We start from the raw sequence: 18,441 nt of genomic DNA, 5'->3' as shown, positions 1-18,441 counted from the left end.
TATATATATGCAGGGTGTCTAAAAAGTCTAGATACAACTGTATAGACTGTAAATAGTTTGGTAGTGAAAGCTGCAGTGAAAGGGGGAAACTTGTTGGGCCATGTTACCAACATGACGGCCATTTTGAATTTTAACATCTTGGATTCAATTATCCTTTTTCCAATGGGAAAGTAGGTGTGTGATATATCAAACTGTCAGAGAATTTCACCATAAAAATAATGGTGTGCTTTATTTTACCATAACTTTATTCCTTTTCATGTCAGCACAGTAATTTTTCCTCATTGCAGGCAATGTGAAGGACGGCATTATCTCAAGCAGAACGTGTTGAGATCTTCCTTATGTCAAGTATATGAAGCACATGTGTTATCGCAGCAGATTTCAATCAATGCCACCCAAGAAGACCTCTCATTATCCACAGTGCAGTTGCCAAACTTCTTTCCAAATTCAAAAAAAAAAACAGCTTCTGTCACTGATAAACCAAAACGTAGACAGCCAAAAACCATTACAGATGAAGCATTAGCAACCGCTGGTCTGGCCTTATTCAACAAGAGCCCACAAGGTAGAACTCATTGTATGTCTCAAGAACGTGGGGTTAATTGTGCCTCCATATAGTGAAGTTTGGCTACACATAAACAGCATCCTTACAAATTGCAGACACTACAACAGCCGATAGAGGACGATCTCAACACGTTCTGCTTGAGATAATGCCATCAGTCAAATTGTCTGTAGTGAAGAAAAATCACTCTGTTAACGAAGTTATGTTAAAATGAAGCACGCCATTGTTTTTCTGGTGAAATTCTCTGCCAGCTTGATATATCACACACTTACCTTCATATTGAAAAAAATAGAGTTGAATCCAAGATGATGGCATTCAAAATGGCCGGCATGTTGGTAACATGGCCTAACAGGTTTCCTCCTTTCCCCGCAGCTTGTATGCAAAATTGGATCACCATCTTGCCAACCATTTTCATTCTATATAGGTGTTCCAACACTTTTTAGACTGCCTGTATATTGATCCACTTTTGGTTTCACAAGGCATTTAATTGCTTTTCTAGTTGCTACTGTAGTGGCCCAGAACACCATCCTGTCCCCCTCCATAAATGTCATACATGTTTTGTCCTATGTAGATGCACTGTGCAAAGCTTGCCCTGTCATATCCAGTGTGTGTGTTGCACAGCTGCGGCGCTTGAGAGGTTAACAGTAATAAAATCGCTGCCTGTAAATGTATCACTCTGTTTTGTCATGTGGTATGTAAGAAGGTATAAATAGGAGTGTTTGAGAGCGGGAAGAAGTCTTCCATCTTGTCTACCTGAGAGAGTGCTAACACAGAGCCACATGGAAGCACCTTCAGCTTCCATGTAGGTGAAGATGGAGGAAGAGGAGTGACATCCTGTAGTGTTTGGAATGTGGATGTGAGAGGAGTAAGTCCTGAAAATGAGAGAGAGAGACCTACTAACAGGGACCAGTTCACACTACAGGCTTTTCCTGTGTGGCTGTCCATAGTTAGGATCACCGCACAGAGGTACCTTAATGTGACACCCACACGTCTGCCATGTGGGGTGTTTATTGGCTAAGCCTTCTTTAGTAATTGTCTGCCAGAGAGTCTGTGGAGTGACTTCTACCCCCCTTTCTCCTCTGGAGTGCTCCCAATCCAGGAACGGTGACATACAGATAACGTGGACTGTAGGACCATATTCATCCTGTGTATCCTCCCTACCTCTGAGCTATAGCCTGCTAACGTTCTAAAGAGAATTGTACCTGCATTACCTGTTGTAAAGAAGTTATTCATTAAGTAAAAGTTATACCGGGCCCTAACCGTTCCTGGGGACCCAAGGTACTATACACAAGTCTCCATGTTCATTTGTCTGCCATGTAGCATACCGGTGTGTGGGAATGGTGGCATCACGAGTGAACAGTACTACTACTCCCCCATCCTGTTTATTGGCATTCCCTATCATAGGGATGTCAAAGCTGGCCTGCGATACTACACTGGCCTTGGCTGTGTGTCATCCCTCTGGGACCAGAGCCTGGTAAGTGCCACTGTGATAAGTCAGCACTTATCTCTCCCAGCTCTTCACATTAGCTAGGTGCCCAGGGTCACCCCTCTAAGGTGTTGCACTACCTTCATGCAGAACCCGGGCTAACCAACTGTCACCGTGAGCGGAGCAGGAAGCAGATAGCTACATTAATTGTGCAGTAGTCTGACATGGGATTGCAGACATAACTCCCATTGAAGTGAACCAACCTTTTCCAGTCTTTTCAAAAGGATAATTTGAATACTTTTTTTCCCAGTAGGCAATGCTTGTAAGAATTCCTATATCAACTGGATCTCTGCAAGGAGAATCAGTACCTTCGACAGGAGAGAACATTTTGAAAGGCCGTTATTGGTGATGATAGTTTTGTGATGGCCTATTGTCATCATAGACGTAACTACAGTGGCAATATAAATAGTAACTAATGCAGGACATGGGCAACAAAAGTGAGGAAGAATTAGTATATTGGATGGACTGATCATTAGGACAGTGCATGGGGCCCATGGGCAAAGGGGGCTCACAGCTGACACACATGTGTGTGTCAGATGGGTGATGCCTGACACTGCTCCCTATGTCAGCACGTTGGCTGACTCTCCCTATTCCCCTGGAGTGAGAACACTTGAACTGGCTATGGTTTGCCATTGGTATGCATGTGAGCTCTGGGTGGGGTCCGTGTTGTATGCACTACCTGTTGTATGTTGGTGTGAACAGTGACTTGTGTTGTATGTCTGTGCAAGTGTCCAGACATGTAGTGTGTGTTCAGTCCTGTTCTATGTCATATGTTGGTGTTAACAGCGACATCTGTGCAGGGTGCCAGACATGTGCTTTATGTGCAGTCCTGTTCTGTGTACAGTGTATGTGTGAACAGTGTTGTGTCCCATGTGTTTAGTGCATCTCTCCAGCTCCCTGATCAGGGATAGTCAGGTCATTAGAAGAAGACGGTGGGGCCACCTTTATCAAGGCGATGACTCCTATTTTAGGCAGGGCTGCCGCTCTTTCCCTGATCAGTTAGGGACAGTTGTCCATTCTTCCTCCTGGAGGGATGCAATTGGTCCATGCCAGTACTCTATGTGTGTGTTTGCGGTTTTAAATGGACACGTTTGCGTCCGTTCTGAGAAGTGGCACTTTTCTGTGCCAAGCGGACATAACAACGCCCTTATACATGGGCTGATGCTTTGCTCTTCATGATGGACAGCTTGCATGCAGAAGTATAACCCATATATCCAATAGCATGCAGTTCTTGCCAAAACTATGGCCGACATCCCCAAGGGTCGGTATCTTATGTAGCATGATTTGGGATACATGATAGGTTAATAAGACACAATCCATCCTACTGATAGGGATGTTCAGATACTTTTGGTAGGATAATGTATTCAAAATTTAGGGTCACAAAATGATTTAAATCTATATTGGCCATTAAAAATCTTCAAACTGGCCATACATCTTCACTGATACCTGGTGATAGGTGAACGGGAACATTCATAGACATAGACAAAAAAGCATTCATGTAAGCAACAGATCATCCATCTGACTATCAGATGAAAATTTTAAGTCTGGCTAGATAGTCAACAGTGGGTTAAAGTGATAATTTATTGTTCAATTTCAGTCGACAAATACACATTTTAGTTGAAATTGTCCATTTCCATCAACTATAGTCCTAAATCTATGGACACTTTAAGACTATTATAATCAGTGCTTCTCCTCTACTCTGTAAAGCAATTTAGAGCTCAGTAGATTAATTCTGAGAAGGGGAACACAATGGCTGTAGGGTATCATTGTCCCAACATGTTTTTGACACTAAGCACTAAGAATAATCAAGCTAATAGCTCTGTATTTATGATAACATCTGATTGCCAAACCATATGTACAGTATATGAGATACAGTGTCTCCCCCTAGGAAATACTCCCTCCTTACGTCTAGTCTATAGGTATAAGCAAACTGACAAATTCTAAAAGGTTGTACAGGATTGGAAAAATATGGCTACTTCTTTCAGAAACGGTGCCACATCAGGCCATAGAATGTATGTGATATTGTAGCTCATCCCCATTCACTTCAATGAAACTAAGCTGCAATACCACACAAAACCTATGGGCAGGTGTGGCACTGTTTCTGGAAGAAGGCAGCCATGTTTTTCCAATCCTGGCCAACGGCTTAAAAGAAAAATGTTAAAAAATGTACAGAAGGCAGAACCCAATAGTGTCAGCAAGGAAGATACTTGAAGCATATGCATATCAACTCTCCACAGATATAGTCCACATAAAACATAGACTAACTTTTAAGTAAATTTGATTATTTATATTGCACTGATTCTGATGTATAGCCTGTATTATACTCCAGAGCTGTATTCACAATCCTGCTGGTTGACATTGGGAACAGTTCTCAATCTGTCTTCAGTCGCATTCTCAAAGGGAAACTCAGCCCAAACACCTGTCACACAGTTATAATGAAGAATATCACAGTCCAGCCCTATGGCTCCATACTCAAAATCTCTTTGTTCATTGAAAGGTTGTTTTCCAGGGAAATACTATTGATGACCTTGGGATCCCGACTGATCAGCTGAGAGAGCGCATGTTGTCAACACCGCAAATATACAAAGGTTGGTGCGGAAGCTTCTGCACTGACCTCTGTATAGTGGCCAGTGCTTGTAACTACAGGCACAGCTCTCATTGAAATCAATGGGACCCGTGCCTGCAGTTACAAGTGCTGGCCACTATAAGGAGGTCGGCACAGAGACTTCCGGTCTAACCTATGTGTATTTGGAGCGGAAGTCTCCGCGCCGACTTCCAATTTAGTGGCCAACACTTGTATCTGCAGGCATGGCTTTCATTGAATGGAATAGGAGCCATGCCTGCCGTGACAAGCGCCGCCACTACACAGAGGTTGGTGTGGAGACTTCCTTGGAAGACCTCTTTAATTAAGCAGAATATAGAGGAACAAATTGTCCCAATGTCCTCCTCAAGCACAGCCACTTGTCAGAGATGTTATGGCTCAACCAATAGAATTTTGATTGCAGCTCTGGAGCATAGTGCAGGCTGTAGTCCAGAACCAGTACAAGGTAAATATATAACATATTTATAGAGACTTAACTTTTATGGAGTATAAATGGGCTGTTTCATTAAAGGAGTTGTACGATAAATGACTTTTATCACCTGTCCATAGGATAGGTGATAAAAGTTTAAGGGATGGGAGTCTCACTACTGAGGCCCTTACCAATCCTATGAACGGGAGTCTTGTGTCCACCCTCCTATTCACTGCAAGATCACTGCACTCCTTACGGTGAGGAGAAGATTGAATGGAGAAACAATCATGCATGTGTGGCTCCGCTCCGTTCATTTTCAATGTGAGTGCTACAGATAGCATAAGGCTTGCATTCTGCTAAGGCCCACTGAAATGACTAGAGCAGCCATGTACATATGTGACTGCTGCTCCTTTAAATCTACTTCTTACTGCAGGGGAATACAGCAAACCTGCAGTGAGGAGGGATATGAGACCCCTTTCTCAGCTATAAAACCCCCACTAATTAGACTTTTATTACCCATGATGCTGATAGGTGGTAAAACTCATTTTTGGTACAACCCCTATCCATATGCCCTATCAAGACATAGGAACTGCAAGAGTGGTGGTCCCTCACTTGGAAACCACTTTGGTGGAGTCATTCTGGTGGACACAGCCTATCCATGCATTACATGGTCAGCCACTCATTTGTTCTATGTTCAGTGGTGAAGCTCTGTTTTAGATACTTCCTCTCACATTGCTGCTGATGTGGCACAAAGTCATACCACAAATGTGATTTTTGCATATTTACACTTTATTTTCCCTCTATTGAAGTCAACGTGAGTAAAAAAAAAAGTGCAAAACAAATGCTACTAAACTTGCACTGCAAGAGGAACACAACCCATAGGAATATATATGCAATTTATTTGTGATAGTGACAAAACTTTAAAAAGTTGCAAAACTTTTCTCCCGTAGAGTAACATTAATGCATATTACTCTTTTTTATAGCTTTATCTTTGTTTTTGTTTTTTTTAGGTTACAAAATAGAGATTTTATGTTTCTAATTCCTTTCTCTCACACTTTTATTCCCTCGCAGTATCTAACAATTCCATCTCCCCAATAAAACCAGCATATTCTAGGCACCCTGCAATCTATTCTCCTTTCACATAGATAAAAAATGTTGCTGGTCCTCACATGTCTTTCCAAGTTTGTTAATAATAGGTGCAGTGATTTAGTAGCCTTTTGTTGTGCTGCCATTAATGCAGAAGATGTTGAACAAGTCCAAACCAGTAAAGTAGGTTACATTCAACATTTGCTCTCCAGGCATATTTTACTATCCTCTTTCCTAGAATCAACTGTCTTTTGGCAGGACGGGGAAACTGAAGATGAGGGAATGTATTCCTGTGGCAACTATCTGAAACACAGCCCAGAAGATTAATCAAAATTACAGTCTACGGAGCCAGGGCTGCTCAATTTCATCTAATACCTTACATCAATTAATAAAGGAATGAGCCGGTATGGGGTGTGTACCCCCTCATCTCTTAGGAACACCTGAATCCCCAGCTAACAAAGGAACTTATGATCGCACCTCCTCCTCTGATATCTTATTTGTATGCCATTACTTTTTTTGGATTTGGCAATGTCCCATTCTCCTGAAAGATTTTTATGAGTCATCCTGCAAAAGAGCTGAGGTTTCATATTTTGTATACAGATTATCTTTCCAGTGACAGCGATGCAGACATCCATAGTCAAACTACAGTAGTTAACCCATTAACTCATTTTTCTATGAGTTTGCAATTTCAACTTTTCAAAAACTGCAAGTAAGATCATTTTCAGAGGCGAAACTAACTTGAATCTGTTGGACCCCAATGCAAAATCTGTAACAAGAACCCCACCAACCCATGTGCCATTTATAACACTGGTGGCTTCTTAAGTGATAAAGGGAACTTTGGGCTCTCTCAATCACCAGGGCCTGAGTGCTTTTGCTCCTCTTTATCTATGCGTCTGACATTTTTGCATGAAGAAATAGGAAGGTGGTTATAAAAAATATGTTGAACTGCCTCTGATTGAGTCTTAAATGGGTTTTCCAGGATTAGAAAAAAAAGGAAGTTTTTCAAAAACAGTGCCAATCTTGTTTTTTAGCAGATGCTGCAGGGCTGAAATATCCTGCTTACCCCACTTCCTGCATGGAGAATGTCCAATGTGTGGATCATTTTCTGTAGTGGTCTGGTCTCTCCTTCATTTTTTTAGCCTATAAACAAGCAATTTTAAGACACTCTGTGCCACATTAGGGGGCCATTTTACACTCAAATCAAGTGACAGACTTCCATTAAGGGGCACTGAAACTGACTGAGAGCCGCCTCTCACAATTGACCCAACCATACTGCTGATTGATCAATCTACCCTGCTTTGAAAGTTAATATTTAAAGAAGTTCTTCAACCTGTGTACCATAAAGGCCAAAAAATGCTAAAAGGTCCCCTAGAAGGAGGTGTCAGAGTCAAATGAAACTTCCTATGTGTGATTATAACATTGATATAAGTAAGAGATTACAATATCAGAGCAAAAGGATAATTTCTTGAAGAAAACTGAACACTTGAAGGGAGGCTCTAATACCCTGTTGTACTACCTCTAGTTTGGATACAAGATGTGTTACGGGCAGGCATGGAGGCTCTAGTACCCTGTTGTACCGCCGCTAGCTTGGATACAAGATGTGATACGGGCAGGCATGGAGGCTTTAGTACTTTGATGTACTGCCTCTAGCCTGGATACAAGATGTGATATAGGCGGGCATAGAGGCTCTAGTACTCTGTTATACCACCTCTAGCTTGGATGCAAGATGTGATACGGGCAGGCATAGAGGCTCTAGTACCCTTTTGCACCCCCCCTACAGCTTGGATGCAATATGTGATATGGGCGTGCATGGAGGCTCTAATACCCCGTTGGGCCACCTCTAGTTGGGATGCAAGATGTGCTACGGGTGAGCATGGAGGCATATAGCATCATGCAGCATATTGGCCCACATTTGCTGCAACTGAGAATCTTGATTGTGCAAACTCATAGGCTCTCAAAGCTGGCGTACCAGATAGTTCCATACAAGTTCTATTAGTGATATATTTGGCAATAGGGCAGCCACACAAGTGTGACAATGTTGTGGGGATATTCCTGTGACCCCTTTGTGTGCGCGGCCGAGCATTATCCTGCTGCCTCTTGGAAGCCGCCATGAGAGGAACACATGTGGCTGCAGGATGTCCTGAACATATTGCTGAGCTGTCATTATCCCTCGTACCACTACTAGGAGTGACAAACTGTCATATGCGATGGACCCCCAGACCATCACACCAGCAGTGAGGGTTATTTGCCAATCCACAGCAAAAGACAGGATTGAGGCGCTCACCCCAAGGTCTCCAAACACAAACATGGCCGTTGTCAGTGTCCAAAATAAACCTGGATTCCTTGCTGAAGAGAACTTAGCTCTACTCCATAGCAGATCAGTTTCATTATTCACAACACCACTGCAAAAGGAGGTGACAGTGAGTGGATGTCAAATGCCATACCCATAATGTGCACTGTGAGAGCAAATGTCCTTTAGCCAGGCTCTTGTAAATGATTTCGACAGACACCTGTAACGATGATGCCACCTCTCTTTGAATGGCAGACAATGAAACAGTCGGAGCTGCTTGTGCTTGTCGGGCAATCAAATGATCCTTTCTACTGGCGGTCTGTTAAGGGTGTCCTGAGCCCGGTCACCTTGTGTTTGTGCCCTCACACATCCACTGATCCAAACACCTCCTAATAGCCTGATCAACCATCGATACAACCATCCAGCTTCTCACATTCCAATACTGCGCCCCTCTCAAACCCTGTTAACTGGGCAAAATCTTTTTGATTGCATCGTAGATGTATGTCTAGTGATCAAATAACTCTACAAGCAGAAAAAGAGGTCCACTACACACAAGTCACCTCTGGGAGCCTTTTTAAAGGCCAAGGGTGGAACCACTTTTATAACCTCAGGTGGCAAGGCCATTCATCTAACCACAACTCTAATCATTTATATCCGCCTGAGATGTAACGGCATGCCGAGTTTTATAGCAAAATGATAACTTCCTCCTTATAGGGGTTGGATTTTTTTTGGACAATGAGTGTATAAAGAAAAATAAATCTAATGCCGCCTCATCGTAGCTAAAGATATTGTCCCAAAATTATCACATATTATAAACTCATGTTAATGAGTTGTGAAGATTGGTCAACTGACTCACAAAGGTCTGCTTTAAAGAGACCTTTATGAGCCAGTGCATCATCGAACAACCCAGTAACTAAAAAGAGAGGCAGTGATGTCTTGTAGGACTAAATGAAGACAGTAATCTTATGTAGACTTTCATTTTCTCTTACCTTGTTCAGCTTTTGAGGAAGGATTCAGACTTGGAAATGAGGCATGGGATTAACTGTGCTGCGCCTTCCTATATTAAATTCAATAGTCCCATGGATGCCTCTATGGTGGCAATGCCCTTGACAAATCTTTACAATATCGAGTATTTTGGGCCATGAGAAACAATTCTCTTGTCCTTTATATGGGCCTGACTCTGTATTGGCACATTTAAGACATAGATTACTCGCATTGTTCCTTAAAATAATTATAATTAATTATTAGGTCTGTGTGCCCCAATGGGAACATGATCCAATGTGAGCAATGACAATCTGTGTTCAATGCCACAGAATATGTTGGTGCTATATCGATGACTAAAATAAGTAAATCATTTCTCTTGAAGAATTGATTTACATCTAACTTCTTCCCTAGACTTGTAAAAATTCTACAAATCTAGTCTAATCTCCGAATCCATAGACACCCTTGTTAAAAAAGATAAGCTCTAATAAAACCTCTTCATGACATCACTAAAAAAATCATAACCTGCAATGGATCAACCAGTGCAAATAACTGACTGGTATTATGAATGGCTTACTACATGTTTGCACTTTGTTAATAAGTTATCTACATAAAGATAATCTGTGAAGTAAGGATGGATTGATTCGGACAGACAGGAAACAACTATTCCATTGGTGGGACATGTTTTTATGACTTGTAGGTAATCATTACTTCTGCTATTGTAGCAGGTAAATAGAATGGGACGAAAAAGACTCCACATGTCAGCAATTTTTTATTTTGATGGGAATTATCTAGAGAGGAGAAAATCAATATAAATTATCACTAGAAGAAGAAAATTGATGAGCATAAATACAGCCTAAGGACACAAGAAGGTCAAGTGAACCTGGACGGCGATGCACACAGCCAACGGTCTTCATATCTCGCTATACGTTCTCCATTGGTCTCTGTATATGCATGGCAATATTCTCAATCGAAGCAAAGCTTCCAGGTGTAAATACCTTCATATATATGATATATGATATTATGTTGGAGCATGTGGATAGGAACAAGGAAAGTAGAGTAATATCTGCCAATCAAGCAGCTTCCACAAGCAATTATGTAAGGTTTCTGGTCAGTTCAAGACAAAGTGTAGGCCTTTTTCACTTGGCCATAATGGGTCTCCATATGCAAGAAAGTCCCATCTGAACTAAGGAAGGGCTTTCTTAAAAAAACTTTTAGGTTCCCCTTCTTGACATAAAATGTATGGCCCTGACACAGAGTTGTGTTATGGCTCTCAGGAAGTGGCTTTACTTGATATGCACTATAATCTGATCAAGAATATACAATCCTTCCATCCTTCTGAGGTTGGTAAGTCAAGATGACTGGGGAAGGCAATGGCAAACCACCCTGCAAAAACAGTCTGCCAAGAAAACGTCACAGCTAGGAGTTGGTCTTGAATGCTTGCTTGCACCAGAGGACTTTACCTTTACCTAAGCTGGCCATACATTACAGAAAGGGTCCTCATGCTTGGCTATGTGTGCATGTATTCTGAATGGGAGAAGGATGTAAGCTACTGTGGGCAGCTTATCTCCCCGGAGAGCAAAGGGCCAGTCATGTTTGAAGGAGTTATCTGGACTTTAAAAAAAAAAAATACTTGCCACAAGGAAGGGAATAGCATGAAAACATAAAATTGTCATTACTCTTTGCCTCCAGTCTAGCAACCCAGTATCTTCTACTCTAGAAGCGATGACTTCCTATTCACCACTCTTATGACAGTTTCAGTCAGACCCTGGCCTCAGCGGTCACGTGCCATTCATGAGTCGCATTCATCAGTCGCATCTGACTCTTAGTCACTCCATGGATCAATGTTCTCCACACATTTCTGTTTTCACGTTTTTTTCAATTCCACGATTGACATGTTCATGGTGGCCTTGATTGTATCTAGCCATCTTGTTCCTTGTCATCCTGATCTTCACTTCCCACTGACCCCGCTAAGCATCAGTACTGCTTCCAGTGAGTTAGCGCGCATCACGTGGCCAAAAAAAGAGAGCCGCTGTTTGATGATTTTGCCCTCTAGTGATATTTTTGGTTTGACGTGATCTAACACTGCCTTTTTCATTGTCATGGAAGTCCAAGGCATCCATAGCATTCTCCTCCAGCACCAGAGTTCAAACGCATCAATTATCCTTTTGTCTGTTTTTCTGAACGTCCAACTTTCGCAATCAAACGTCATTATGGGAAAGACTATTGCATTGACCAGTCTGTTTTTTGTTCCAATGTTAATATCCTTGATTTTCCAGATCTTTTCCATTCCTTGCATTGCAATCCTACCAAGTATAATCCATCTCTTGATCTCAGGTCCAGATTGCCTGTTGCAATCGATTTCGGATTTCGTATCCAAGGAAAATGAAGCCTTGGACCGTACTGTTTCCTACCGTGGTCATGACTTTTATTTTCTTTCTGTTGAGATATAGTCCCATGTATTTTCCTTTTGCACTCATTGAAGGGTGGTGTCACCTGCATATCGGAGGTCGTTGACATTTCTGCCACCGATTTTGACTTTAATTTCTAATTTGTCCAAATTGCATCGCCTCATGATCGTTTCTGCATACAGATTGAACAGGACTGGTGATGGAATGCAGCCTTGCCGTTCACCTTTCTCGATTCCGAACCAATCCGTGTTTCCATAAGCTGTCCTGACTGCTTCTTGGTTGTTCTAAAGTGACCTTATCAGCTGTTCAATATGTTCTGGGACGACCATTTGCTTCAGACACTTCCAAAGCTTGTCATATTCAACACAGTCAAATGCCTTGCTGTAGTTGATGAAACCCATGTATACGTCCTTTTGATACTCTCAGGTCTTCTCCATGATCCAGCGCAGGTTCACGATTTGGTCTCTGGTGCCACGACCTTTGCAGAAGCCACCTTGAACGTCCGGCAGTTCCCGTTCAACAATTGTCCCAATGCGATTTTGTATGATCTTTTGCTTGTGTGATTAATGTGTATGGCGCCTTAAGACTTTTGTGACTGCCTCATGTTGACTATAATTTAGGACAATACCATTGAATAAAACTAGCTGACGCTCCCCAGGAGTCAACACTACTTAAATATTTAAATGTCCTTGTATGATCACCAGTGAATCATTTACAGTCCTCGAGGAATGGCATTGCCATGTGCCAAGTAACCCTTTCTTTGACTGCAAACACACTCAAGAAAGGTTTGGTTAAGTTTTAAAATGTTTATTTCATGCTTTCCCTTAAGGAAAGGAAGGTTTTATAGCTGTTGCCTCAGCTTCTCCAGTAAAACATTATTGTGCAAGGTATTAAACATTTCTGACAAGGTGTTACTTGTCTGAGTGTTTCTACCTTAAGCCCAGTTTATATTGCTTTAAGGGTTTCAGGAGATGGATAATGGCTTATCTGTTTCACCAGGGTTTATTAAGTAACCCACAGTCTTCTTTGTAGAGGGTCCATTGAATTGAGTTATCCTTCTCTAGTATTAGCAGTATTTGGCATTTTATTTCCATTTGACACATATTTGCGGCAATCCTGGGGCCCATATGTGCCAGGATTTCTGAAAAACAAACTTGCATCATTGTCCGCAGTGTGACATGTAAAAACAAACTAGAAATAGATGGGTGAATCTGATATTGCCATGGGGCTCTTAGTGTTGGCATGAAGCAATAGGAATTACAAGGGGGCATTCAAAAGAAAATGGAGGTAGGGTTGTATTTTCCAGAGGATATACAAATAACAGTAATTCATGGTTATGTCTGTGAGTTCCAACACAGTGAATATTGCTGGGTGTTGAGTGCAACGTCACTCATGTTTATCTATAGATGATGTCTAACCCTAATGTCAATTGTATATACTAGTCAGTCCGACTAAAAACGGGACAGCTAAAGAGTAGGAAAATTATAGAAATGTTTACATTTACTTTTCATTTGGATGATAGATAGATAGATAGATAGATAGATAGATAGATGACGAAGCAGGTGTGGACCCACTATGTTGCTGACGGATTTGACTTTGGGTTACTCCTGATGCTGCTCAAAGAGGTCCCTGGTCTTCACCCTTTAACCCCTTTTTTTGGCAGATCTGGTCTTCTAGTCAGGAGTAGTTTCGGAACAATGACAGTTGATGAGTCAATGCGTGGTACCCAAGGAGCAGGCAAGAAGAGATTCAAGTTAACAGACCAAGGTCAAGACAAGTGGAGTTCATACAATATGGTAGACAGGCAGGAGGTCAGGACAGGTGGCATACAGGCAAAGCATAGGTGAGCCAAGGTCAGGACAGGCTAAGTTAAAAGAAAATACAGATATACCTTAAGGCTGCCTGTCCACGGGCGTTAGTTCATTGCGTTACCCGCGATGATAATCCACCAGTGGGTAATGCAATGAACCGTTTCCATTGCTATGGAAAGCGCAGCCCCTCTGTCCATGAGCAGAGAATCATAGCGATTCTCCACTCGCAGGATTCTTGGCATGCCGCTATTTGCCGCAATTCTCAGCGGTGAGCCTATCTATCAGATAGGCTCACCGCAGAGCACTGACAGCGCCCCCCCCCCCCTCCTCCCCCACGGCAGAATATCGCTAGCAATATTCCGCAACGGCCGTGGACAGGGGGCCTAACAGAATCACGAGGAACCTATTGTTCAGGCACTCTCCAGAGAGCATCTTGATAGACTGGGAACAGGAAAGATAGATGCATCTGCTGCCTCTAATAGGCAGTGTAGACAGCAGGACATTGCAGAGCCTGTTGCACAGAAGACTTGGAGAGCTGTGACTGGCAGGAGGAGAAAGTGAGGAGAGGCAGAATGGATAGATGCCACAAGACATGTTTTTGAGAAGTATAAGCAATAGAGATGAGCGAGCATACTCGTCCGAGCTTGATGCTCGTTCGAGTATTAGGGTGCTCGAGATGCTCGTTACTCGAGACGAGCACCACGCCATACTCGTCTCGATTAAACGAGCACTGACCATTAAATTCAATGGAGCCGGCAATACAGCCGGCTCCATTGAAAGCAATGGGCTGCTGGCGATCGCGGGATGAATTGTCGGGAAGGGCTTAAATATATAAAGCCCTTCCCTGCAATTCATCCAGAAATGTGTAAAAATAAAAAATATATATTTACTCACCTTGTCCCGGCAGACGGAGTTCAGCGTGGCTAGCCTGCAGTGGATGTGAAGGGGGTGTGAGTCAGACATGCCCCTGATTGGCTCAGCGCTGAGCCAATCAGAGGCAGATTTCACTCACACCCATTCATGAATTCATGAATGGGTGAGTGATTGTTGCCTCTGATTGGCTCAGCGCAGCTCTCAGCTGAATGACAGCAGTTCAGCACCACAGTGCAGGGGACAGCAGGAGAAGACGAGGCTGTGCCCCGGCAGCTGAAGGGAGGTGAGTATCTATTTTTTTTGTTTTTTAAATCACTTTTAATTCATTTCCAGGGAATGGCTTATATGTAAAGCCCTTCCCTGAAAAAGAATTCAGGTGTGCAGCGGACCATTGTCTTCAATGGAGTCGCCGGCAGCAGCAGCGGCTCCATTGAAGAGAATGCCTGCATTTTTATTCTTTTTTACACTAAAATCTTTCTTTTTCAGGTAAAAGCTTATATTTTTAAGCCCTTCCTGAAAATTCATCCCGCGCTCGCCGGCAGCCCATTGCTTTCAATGGAGCCGGCTGTATTGCCAGCTCCATTGAATTCAATGGGCTAACATCGTTCTTCTCTGCCACAGCTGTTACAGCTGTGGCAGAGGAGAACGATCGTTATGCTGACAGTGCGGGGGGGTCTCACTCTTGCCACTATTGTGGCTTAATAGTGAGACCTCGGAGCCCAAAATGCAGCCCTGCATGTTGCTCCTCACCTGCCCTATCCATTTCTGTGTTTTTTACATGACTTTGGTGATTTGCTAAGATTTTCACAAATGAAAACCTTAGCGGAGCACCAGTCATATACAAAAATGCTCGAGTCGCCCATTGACTTCAATGGGGTTCGTTACTCGAAACGAACTCTCGAGCATCACTGAAAGTTCTACTCGAGTAACGAGCACCCGAGCATTTTGGTGCTCGCTCATCTCTAATAAGCAAATAACATCAACTAATGGTGAGCAGAAAATTCCCAATTAATGTCGAAAAAGAGGTTCTGCACCAGCAGAGGGTAAATAACCCAATAATGTAACCCCTATTATATATTTTAAAGAATTAAAAGTCACCTTAAATTTCCATGACTTGTATGAGTACGTCAACCACCAATCTCGTGCTTTTAAATAGTCACATAGCTCCTGGGTGACTTCTAATATTCTTCAAATTCACAGTGGGGGCAGATATAAATGGTTATTTTAAAGATGAAATCAAAAAGACACTGAAGGTGTAAACATTTAATTAAGTTTTTTAAAGTGTTTTTTAAGTATATATAACTTCAAAAGAAACGTCCAGTTACCGACTCTCGAATTATCATGAAATAATACACCAGGAACCTTATGCAAAGCGAAGACAACTTCTGTTCTAAGTGGCATGGGAAAATCAAGACTGTAAATGAAATAAGACTCTTAGAAGAAATCCATGTATCTCTTGTAACTGAAGCAGATCCCTTAGGAATGAAATTGATGGAAACCACACACCTCGATAATGTACTTTACCACCTAGTAGGGGACAGCTGGCACTGTCTCCATCTAATAGGTACAAAATGTTACCGGGAATTAGAGAGCAGATGAGATAGTTCATACTGTGGGGTAATGTAGGAGTAAGATGAAACATTTGACACAGATCGATTTTTTTGCTTGTGGATCATCATAATCATCACAGCTTGTTGGTCTTGAGACTTTAGACACTTTCAACATTTTTTAGTAGTATCAGCTACAAAGATCTAGATAAATGTTTCCCAAACTCTAGTCTTTACCACCTCAGACTCTAGTGCCTCAGACATTGCCATAGATGTTCTCTCTATAAGATATCCTCTAACCATAACCTGTTGGGTTGGGAGGGTCAGGAGGACTGGAGTTTGGGAAATACTGATTCAGATAAATTGACTTTAGATTCTAAAACATATGTGTGTTCTATATCTATATTGGAGAAGGGACTTTTTGACAACTTTTGTTTTTAGTATCCTTTGGACTCAAGCTACTTATGGTAGCCATGCTTCTCCGGAACACCAAGATCATTCTTGATTTTAAGGTTTGCATTCATCCATCGTTTGGGTGGTGGTACTCTTCTTTTTCTTTCTCTTTATGTCCTATGAGCAAAATGTTATTCTTTATACCATACTCGTTGAATGATGAGGGTCCTAAAGGGGTTATCCGTCTATTATATAAGTATGCCTATGGTGGATTTGTTGCAGGTTTTTCCCAGTAAAAGCCACATCAAAAACCACACCAATAGTGTGGACTTGGTGAAGTACCCTAATAAAGTATCTGATAATGGGTTTTCTAAACTTAAAGGAGATGTCTCGAGGAAGCAGTTAAATTTTTTTTTTGCCCAGTCCCCCCCATTAAGTACACATTACTAAGCCCCCCTGTAAATGACATTTCTAGCTGGTTCGTACTTACCGTTCCAGCGTTTCAGCAACTTATAAAGTTTTCTCAAGATGGCCGCCGGCTCTTTCCCCGTCGCTCGCTGCAGCCCGACGTGCGCGCTCCCGAGACGCCGCCAGCTGTGTCTCCATGGCAACCGGACGCATCGCAGCCACCGACCAGACGCCCCGCAGCCGCCGACCAGACGCCCACCGCCAGGCAGCAGGTAAGGCGCTAGCCCCCGGCTCCCCAGCGCTAGACCCTCAGCCCAGGTGAAGGCCCCGGAGCCCAGCGCTAGTTCCCCCGGCCTAGCGGCAGCCCCCCCCCCCCCCGGCCTAGCGACAGCCCCCCCCCCCCCGGCCTAGCGACAGCCCCCCCCCCCGGCCTAGCGGCAGCCCCCCCCCGGCCTAGCGACAGCCTCCCCCCGGCCTAGCGACAGCCCCCCCGGCCTAGCGACAGCCCCCCCGGCCTAGCGGCAGCCCCCCCGGCCTGGCGGCAGCCCCCCCCGGCCTAGCGACAGCCCCCCCGGCCTAGCGCTAGTTCCCCCATCACAGCGGCAGCCCCCCCCCCGGCCTAGCGACAGCCCCCCCATCGCAGCGGCAGCCCCCCCCCGGCCTAGCGCTAGTTCCCCCATCGCAGCGACAGCCCCCCCCCCCGGCGCAGCGCTAGTTCCCCCGGCGCAGCGCTAGTTCCCCCGGCGACCCATCACTTACCTGGGACGCTTCTCGGGGCTGCTGGGCTGGGCTGGGCTGGGCTTCTCCGCTGGGCAGCTCCAGTTTCTGCACCTTCCTCTAACAGAGGAAGGTGCAGAATGGCCGCTGCAGCGCGCTCCCGAGCAGTGACAGCTCGTCTGCGCATGCGCAGAAGAGCTGTAGCGGGGAGCACACTGAAGCGGCTCGTGCTGAATAGAGAAGACCGGACTGCGCAAGCGCGTCTAAAAAAGCAAGCTGCCAGCGAATTTAGACGGAACCATGGAGACGAGGACGCTAGCAACGGAGCAGGTAAGTGGAATAACTTCTGTATGGCTCATATTTAATGCACAATGTACATTACAAAGTGCATTAATATGGCCATACGGAAGTGTATAACCCCACTTGGTTTCGCGAGACCACCCCTTTAACAACCCCTTTAATGATCAGATGAATCCATAAATATTTTATGTATTCAATTCCCATTATAATAGTTTTTGTGCCTAAGGGCAATCACCTTACAAGGAATAGCAGAATCTATTGTGCAAGTATACCAACTGTCCAAATAAAGGCCATCCAAACTTTGGTCATCCAAACTCACCAATAACAGGAGAGCTGAACGACTCGACTTTGCCCTGACAGATGATTTTGGGGGAAAGAAGGTTCAGGGACATTGAAATTGAATACTCAATCCATTTGTTGTCCGAGACATAGGTTGCTGCTGTCTGGCTGTAGCTTAACTTCCCAAACACATGAATGTTCGGCCGAGCCAAAGGTTCATGTGTATGGGGAAGGATTGCCGATCGTTTGTCTGACAGTTGTTGAAGATGTATGGGCAAGCTCGGATTCACTT

This window comes from Eleutherodactylus coqui, chromosome 3, assembly GCF_035609145.1.
Source record: "Eleutherodactylus coqui strain aEleCoq1 chromosome 3, aEleCoq1.hap1, whole genome shotgun sequence".
In the NCBI taxonomy this organism is placed as follows: Eukaryota; Metazoa; Chordata; class Amphibia; order Anura; family Eleutherodactylidae; genus Eleutherodactylus; species Eleutherodactylus coqui.
Note: the sequence above shows the minus strand (reverse complement) of the source record.